Raw genomic sequence first — 8,539 nt, forward strand, 5'->3', positions numbered from 1 at the left:
CTCCCAAGCTGCAAGGAAAGCAAGATGGCTAGATCTGACAGCGCAGCCCTGAGGCTGGAGCTACTCAGAGGGGCCCAGGAAAGTGGCGAGGGTTCGGCTTTTGCTCATAGGCCTGCAGGGGAAGGCAGCAGGAAAGCAGAAATTTGGAGGGCCTGAAGTGAGCTTAGCGGGCCTGCAGCCTCATGGGGGTTCCAGAGAGTGCAGCTCAGACGGCACAGGCAGAAGTGCCTGGGAGAAGGCCTCATGCCCGGCACCCAAGGGAACCAGCATCCAGGGCCCGTATGCCACCACTCACCCTATCACTGCCCCTGCCCCCAGCATCTTGACGGATTCTGTTCAGGCCCCCAGATTTCAGGTGCAAATCCTGGGGAAGGAAAGATGGAGAATGAAAGAAAAAAAAGGTGCCAGTTCCAAGCACGCAAAAAAAAAAAAAAACCAGATTGGCTGAATGATCTTGAATTAAGTTTCTATGGTGGGATGAAATGAGAGTCCTGGATTGAAATGAAGTTACAGAAAGGATTTCAAGCACATTGGGGATTGGGGTTGAGAAATCTATACCCGATTAGAGTGCCTAGCCAGTGCCAGGTGAATGAGCACGCAAATACAACAGCCAATATTCTCCCCAAGGTCATGGTGTTTTGATAATTATCATTTAGGCAGGTCTGTCTTCTCTGATCCTACTCTAGTCTCCTTTAAAATAAATAAAAAAGGCTTTCCTTTTCCATAGACTTTCTTACTCTCCCTCACAATCTTCACCATCTCTCAAGGGGAAAAAAACGTGCAAAGCACACCTCCTGTGCGTTTTCATCTTCTTCCTTTGGCTTCTGTCCCAGGCAACCCCAGGGGCTGGGGGTAAGAGTTGCTGCAGCTGCTGTGTCTTCCCAGCTGTAGGCCCACACTCTATCTGGGACACTGGAGAAGCACAGCCCACATGTCCTGCAGTGGGGTGAATTAATTGGGTCAACAACTGCTGGGGTGTCCCTCATGCCATTACCATAGAGAAAGAGATCCTATGCCAGGCTGGGCTTTTGGTGAGTGTTTGAACTGAGGTCATTCTGCCCTCCAACTGTAAAGGCTCAGGAGCTGTACCTCCTGACATACACACACCCATTCAAAGAGCACCTTAGCAACCCAGGCTTGTGGGGGAGCAGGAATGGTGGAAGGGGCAGTCGTAATAGGTTGAGACCCAGGGGTTGGAACTTGAGGCTCACCTGCTTCACTATGTGCCCCACCCTCAGAAGGTGAGATACAAGCAGTCACTAGACACAAATATATTAAACGCTGGATACAAATGAAAGGTTCCTTGTTAGCTTTAACAACCCCTCTAAGATCACAGTAAAACACTTAAGATGTGTAGATACAACACAGCATTTGTCCCAGTGAATAAAGCACTAGACATTACCTTATTCCTTGAAATCTTAACTTTTAGAATACGTAATGTCAAGTTTTATTTATCACGGAGGTCAATTTGCCACTTTTCCTAACTTCTTTCAAAAACCTGTTTATATACACTCTCCCATTTATTGCAAGAAATAACCAGTGAGCTTACTATGATGCTTTTTGCTATTCGCCTTTTAACAGATATTAAGTGTCTTGGCTGAAATCACCCAGCTGTCTAGGAAGGCAAAAACCACAGGCTGGGATGGACTCTCCAGAGTCGACAGGAAAGTACGAGGGCCTCCACCAGAGAGGATGTGAACAAGATTTTGAAAGAAACAGGAAACAGTCCATTGCAGCTTTAAAATCTTGATTTTAAAATACACCAGTGTGTTAGTCCATTTTGCATGGCCATAAAGGAATACCTGGGGCTGGGCAGTGTATAAAGAAAAGAAGGTTATTTGGGTCACCGTTCTGCAGACCATGTGAGAAGCGTAGTGCCAGCATCTGCTTCTGCTGAGGCCTCAGGAAGCTTCCATTCGTGGTGGAAGGCAAAGGGTGAGCAGGTATGTCACATGGTAAAGGAGGAAGCAAGAGGGAAGGGAGGAGGGCCAGGCTCTTTAAACAACCAGCTATAACATGAACTAATGGAGTGAGAACTCACTCACTACCATGAGGAGGTCACCAAGCCATTCATGAAGGGCTCACCACCCAGGACCCAAACACCTCCCACCCGGCCCCACCTCCAACATGAGGGATCACATTTCAACATGAGATTTGGAAGGGAAAGACATCTAAACTATATTATTCTATTCCTGGTCCCCCAGATTCATGTCCTTCTCACATTGGAAAATACGGTCATCTCTCCCCAATAGTCTCCAAAAGTCTTAACTCGTTTCAGCATCAACTCAAAAGTCCAAAGTCTCATCTGAGACTCAAGACAAATTCTTTCCACCTATGAGCCTATAAGACCAAAAACAAGTTGTTTACTCCCACTATATTAATACAATGGTGACACAGTCATTGAGTGAATATTCCCATTCCAAAAGGGAGGAATTGGAAGCAACAAGCCCTATGCAAGTCTGAAACCCGCAGAGAAGACATTAAATCTGAAAGCATCAATATAATCTCCCTTAACTCCATATTCCGTATCTGGGGTACACAGTTGTGTGGGCTGGGCCCACAAGGGCTTACGCAGCCCTGCCTCTGTACCTGCTTTGCAAGGTGCAGCTGCCGCTCTTGCTCTCACAGGTTGGAGTTGAGTAACTGTGGCTTTTCCAGGCTCAGGTGCAGGCTGCCAGTGGTCTACCATTCTGGAGTCCGGAGGGCAGAGACCACATTCCCACTGCTCCACTACGTAATGCCCAGGTGGGAGCTCTGTGTGGGGACTACAACCCTACATATTGCTTTGGAACTACCCTAGAAAAGGCTCACCATGGGAGGTGGGGGCGCTGCCTCTGCAGCAGACTTCTGCCTGGGCACCCAGGCTTTCATACCCTCTGAAATGGAGGTGGAAACTGGCAAAGCTCCACCACTCTTGCATTCTGCATGCATGCAGACTTAATGCCATGTAGGAACTATGAGGGCTAGTGGTTTGCACGCTCTGAAGTAGTGGCCTGAGCTCCTACTTAGGGCCCTTTGAGTGGAGACTGGACTTGAGATGGCTAGGATAAGGGAAGCAGCACCCCAAGGCAGCACTGAGTAGCCATGCCCCTGGCCTGTCCCTGAACCAGTCTGTCCTCTTAGGCCCCTGGGCTTGCGATGGGAGGAGCAGCCTGGAAGATTTCTGAAGGGCCTTTGAGGCCTTTTTCCCACTATCTTGGCTATTAGCACCTGCTTCCCTTTCAGTCACGCCAATCTCTCTAGCAAGTGGTTGCTGCTCATGCCTCTTGGACTCTTAACCTTTGGGTTCCTCTCCTGAAAATGTTCTTTCCTTCTCCACCATGGGCAAGGCTGCAGATTTTCCAAATTTTTACACTTTACTTCCCTTTGAATTATAAGTCCCAACTTTAAGTCATTCCTTTGCTCCCGATCTGACCACAGATTGGTAGAAGCAGACTTGCCACCTCTTGAAAGCTTTGCTGCATAGAAATTATTTTTCCTCCAGATACCCTAAGTTATCACTCAAGTTCAGTCTTCCACAAACCTAGGACACTGGCACAATGCAGCCAAGTTCTTTGCCAAGGTGTAACAAGGACGACCTTTGCTCCAGCTCCAAGTAAGTTCCTCATTTTTTTCTGAGACCTCATCAGAAATACAGCTTTCACTGCCCATATTTCTATCAGCATTTTGGTCATAATCATTTAACCAGTCTCCAACATGTTCTGAGAAATAAAAACAAAGCCCTAAGCCCTTCCCCCCACCCAGACTACTGAATGGACCCCCTCTTGGCCAAGGGGACCCCAAAGAAACCTTAAAGCTGAGTCCCAGCCCTGATGCAATGGGAGGTCAGACATGCCTCGTTAGAGCCCCTCCCTTGGTAACCTCCACTAAGCTTTCTTCTCTAAGGGCTAAATGGGAACCAGCCTTTTTTTTTTTTTCATTTTTTCATTTTACTTTCATTTTTTTATTTTACATACATGTGTTGAACATGCAGGTTCATTACATAGGTATACATGTGCCATGGTGGTTTGTTGCTCCTATCAATCCATCATCTAGGTTTTGAGATATTTATCCTAATGCTCCCCCTCCCCCTCCCCCTCCTCACCTGCCGATAGGCCCCAGTGTGTGATGCTCCCCTCCCTGTGTCCATGTGTTCTCATTGTTCAACTCCTACTTAAGAGTGAGAACATGCGGAGTTTAGTTTTCTGTTCTTGTGTTAGTTTGCTGAGAATGATGGCTTCCAGCTTCATCCATGTCCCTGCAAAGGACATGAACTCATTCTTTTTTATGGCTGCATAGTATTTAATGGTATATATGTGCCACATTGTCTTTATCCAGTCTATCATCGATAGGCATTTGGGTTGGAACCAGCCCTTTCAAAAGACTCACCTCACCACTGATTTTAAACAACCACGTTATGCTGGCCCTCCCTTTTGCAGTTTCAGTAAGCCAACCAACCAGTGTTCCTTCCTGATAAGAGACCACCAACCACTGAGAGCTTCTGGTCAATCTAGGGAGGCCGCACACTGACTGAGGGTTTTTGTGTCTTCTGCTTCATCTTTTGATGAAGAGGCCCAAAAACTCCCCCCTCACATCTTGCTAACACTACCATTTTTTTAACATGGGACCCCACGAAGGGGCTTGGAGGTCAAGTGCACATGTGCATGTTTCTTCTTTCATAAATATTTGTGGCTCCTCCTGTAGCTTGCTGAATATACATTTGGCCACCTCATTCAGCATAAATCCTGTTTTATTCTTCTGACACACCAAGTGCCTGTTTCTGGCTTCTGGCCGGAGGCTATGCTTCCCAGCCATTCAGAATGGCCACCCTGCAGGCTGAAACCATTTAGGATAAATATAGCTCTCCTTTCCACATGTATGAACCTCATCATCCTTTGGTTGACAGTTCCAAATTTTCCCTCATCTTCCTGTCTTCTTCTAAGCCCTCCAAATTCTTCCAATATCTATCAATTGATTCATTTCCAAAGCTGCCTCTACATCTTCAGCTATCTTTATAGCAAAGCCCCACTCCTCAGTACCAATTTTCTGTGTTTGTCCATTTTTCATTGCTACAAATGAATACCTGAGGCTGGATAATTGATCAGGTAAAGAGGTTTATTTTGGCTCGTGGTATGGCAGGCTGTACAGGAAGCATAGTGTTGGCATCTGTTTCTGGTGAGGGCTTCAAGAAGCTTCCACTCATGATGGATAGCAAAGGGAGCAGGGATATCACACAGTTAAGAGGGTGAGCAAGAGAGAAAGTGGGGGAGATGCCAGTCTCTTTAAACAACCAGCTTTCCAGCAAACTCGTAGAGTGAGCACTCATTCATTCCTGTGAGCAGGACGCCAAGCCCCCCGTCATGACCCAAAGTTCTCCTGCTAGACCCAATCCCCAAAACTGGGAATCAAATTCTCATATGAGATTTGGAGGGGACAAATGACCCAACCACCTTAGCCAGCATCTCAGCTCCAGATAATACCAGACTGCTAGAGGGAAGAACACTGTGGGGTGTCCATGCTAGCTGCTTTCCATTGATATTTTCCTCTGAATCTAGAAACAACCAAAAATAACTTGGTGAATGTACTGAAGTTATTTACCATTTACAGAGACCGCAGTGTCACAAAAAAAGACACGGCTAACACGAGGTATAGGTTAATGATACTGGAAGATTTGGTTTCAGTGTACTATATTTCTAACATCTTTCCAGAATCATCTGTCCCAAAACAGAAACCATCTTGTTTCCTGGGCATGCTATGAGAACAGGAAAAGCACTACATTTTTCTTCAAAAAATAATTGCAAAATCTACATGAATTAAATACATTTTTGAGAACTGAACTAAGAGACAAAAATAGCTAATATTTGAGGCCAAGCACTGTTCAGAATATGTACATATCATTCGATCTTCACAATAACCTGAGGAGGAAGACAGTATTTCTATCCCCATTTTGCAGATGACAGAACTAAGGGACAGAAGAGCTAAGGAGCTTGCCCAAGGTCACACTTAAGAGGCAAAATAGAGACCCCATCCCAGAGGAAGGCCTCCATGGTCTATGCCCTTAACTACTGCCCTCTCCTACCCTTCACACATACCTACCTTAATCAAAAGAATAGGTCCAACAATGACAACTTCACTTCCTAAGTGAATCCATAGGTTTAAGGTAGTAACAGGCTACATTATAGACCTTAACAAATCATATTGAAATTCTTCTAAAGAAAAGTCAGTTCAATCTATCACATAACTTTCAAAGAATGATGGGTCAGGCACTGTAGGTGGCTCACGCTTGTAGTCCCAGCACTTTGGGAGCCCAAGGTGGGAGGAGCGCTTAAGCCCAGGAGTTTGAGACCAGCTCTGGCAACATAGTGAGACCATCTCTTTATATATATTTTTTAATTAGCCAAGCATAGAGGCACATTCCTAGCTACTCAGGAGGCTGAGGCAGGAGGATCACTTGAGCCCAAGAGTTTGAGGCTGCAGTGAGTTATGATCACACCACTGCACTACAGCCTGGGTGACAAAGCAAGACCCTGTCTCCAAAAATAATAATGTCACACCACATTTTTAGACACAAACACATTGCTTAGCAGTCATTATCAAATGCCTGTGCTAACTAGGTCAGAAACAGAACCCTAACTGATGGTTTAGGACAGAAATCTAGAAATTGTGCTATAGACTGACTGTCCGTGCCTTCCCAAAATTCGTACGTTGAAACTTGGTCCCCGATGTTATGGTATTAGGATGTGGGGCCTTTAGGAGGTGATTAGGTCATGAAGGTGGAGCCCTCATAAATGGGATTAGTGCCCTTATATGAGGAACCCCAGAAAGCTCCCTCACCCTTTGCCCTCTTGTGAGGATACAAGAACACAGTCTGAAACCTGGAAGAGGGCCCTCACCAGAACCCGATCATGCTGTGAGCTCAGGCTCACAGCCTCTAGAACTGGGAGAAAGAAACCTCTGGATTTTACGCTACCTGATCTATGGTGTTTGTTAGAGCAGCCTCAGCTGACTAAGACAAATGGATTCAATTTAGGCATAAGTTCTTGGTTTCCAGAAAACGAAAAGTCACGATAACGCAATGCTGTCCGCTGGGATTTTTCAGCCAGGGCCTCTCCAGCTCCCAGCAGTGCTGGACTGACTATGTATTTCTAGGGACTCTCCTTGCTCCAGAACCTGCAAGGCTTTCTATGTTCACAGTCTAGTCTTCACTCCTCTCACAATGACACAGAGAGATTGCCAGGGTCTCTCTAAGAAGCACAAACCTGGCCCAATACACATGAGCCCATCAGGCACTCAGGGGCTTCTTCTTCCCCAAACTCCCCAGGAACCATGAGCTCCTAGGATAGGCTCCCCAGAGCACCTCCCTTCTCATTCACCAGGAAGAAGGTCTTAGAGACTGCTCCCCCAGCCTTCTTTTCAGGCCCAAAGGCTTACCTTTTGCCTCTGCCCCCATTCTGCTAGGTTCTCTTATTCCAGTCTGTACATATCAGAAGTCGTCAGGAGCCTCAAGAGAAGCAGATAGAGCCGTGGTGGGTCATTTTACATTTTCCAGACAAACACTGAATTCCTAAAAGAAAACCTCAGCTTACAGCCTTCCCGCCCCCAGGAACTCCTAGCAGGAGAGCCCAGGTCCCGTCAAAGCACATGGCTGCTGCTGCCCAGCCTTCTGCCCAGAGAATGAAGAGGCATTAAAGCCCCACCTGACCCCAGACCCACATCCTGTCCAGCCACTCAACAGCTGGCGGGCTCCCCTTTTTCATGATGCTCTTTCTGCCGTGTCCTAGGGGGCTCAACTCTTGCAGCCTTGATGGTGCAACTCTTGCCAGGTCCCAGGAGGAACGAGCCAGAAACCCCCTGAAGGCAGCAGCTGCTGTGCTTCTAAACTGACTCTTCCTTGTGGTGGCAGGTTCCCTGTCTCCTTGTCTGCAGCTGTGGGTTTAGACAAAGTGCATTATTAGGCTTCTTTCTTCCCCAGGGCCAGCAGGGTTTCAGCATGACCCACTTAGGGGTCATTTCCACAAAAGAAATGTCCTCAGGCTGACAAATCCACGATTCTTCCTTGATACGGGATCTCTTCAGAAACACAATAGCCTAGGTTTCTTCCTCTTTCCCACCCAACCTGCTCACTCACCTCCTCACACTGCCACCCCCACCCCCAACACCGCCACCAGAACACCCATCCTCAGCTTCTATGGAGCCCCTGCCTGCTCCAGCGTGTTCTCCCCATGTTTGTGCCCACATACATCTTCCTACAAGTTCCCCCCTCTCCACACCGCAACTTCAGAGGCTGAAGCTCTCCCTCACTCAGAGAACATTAGCTATTGGTCAGGAATATTGTGCAAAAGACTTCACTTAATTGGAAAAGTGAAGTCACTTCACTCCTGGTGGTCCCCAACGCCCCCTGGCCCTCAGCCACAGGACATAGCTCTCACATGGATGGCAGACACCCTGGTTCACTTCTCACTCTTCGACCCTGGAAGCCAGGGCTCCTTTCCCATCCATCGGCTGTTGGGGGTGAAAGGAAACTCTGTAGTACTATACCGAGGTGACATTTCCACCACCA

General features: G+C 47.2%; 1 long non-coding RNA gene across 1 annotated transcript; it reads right to left on the bottom strand.

Annotated features, from left to right (window-relative positions):
- Positions 1–4,278: 4,278 nt before the first annotated feature.
- On the bottom strand, positions 4,279–7,756 carry LOC116533161. Its single transcript, XR_004261118.1, has 3 exons — positions 7,566–7,756; positions 7,411–7,480; positions 4,279–5,530 (listed from the first exon to the last, which is right to left on the bottom strand). It is a non-coding gene; the product is annotated as an uncharacterized LOC116533161 (long non-coding RNA).
- Between the last annotated feature and the right edge of the window lie 783 nt (positions 7,757–8,539).

This window comes from Sapajus apella, unplaced genomic scaffold, assembly GCF_009761245.1.
Source record: "Sapajus apella isolate SASKATOON/1434 unplaced genomic scaffold, GSC_monkey_1.0 scaffold80, whole genome shotgun sequence".
NCBI classification, from domain to species: Eukaryota; Metazoa; Chordata; class Mammalia; order Primates; family Cebidae; genus Sapajus; species Sapajus apella.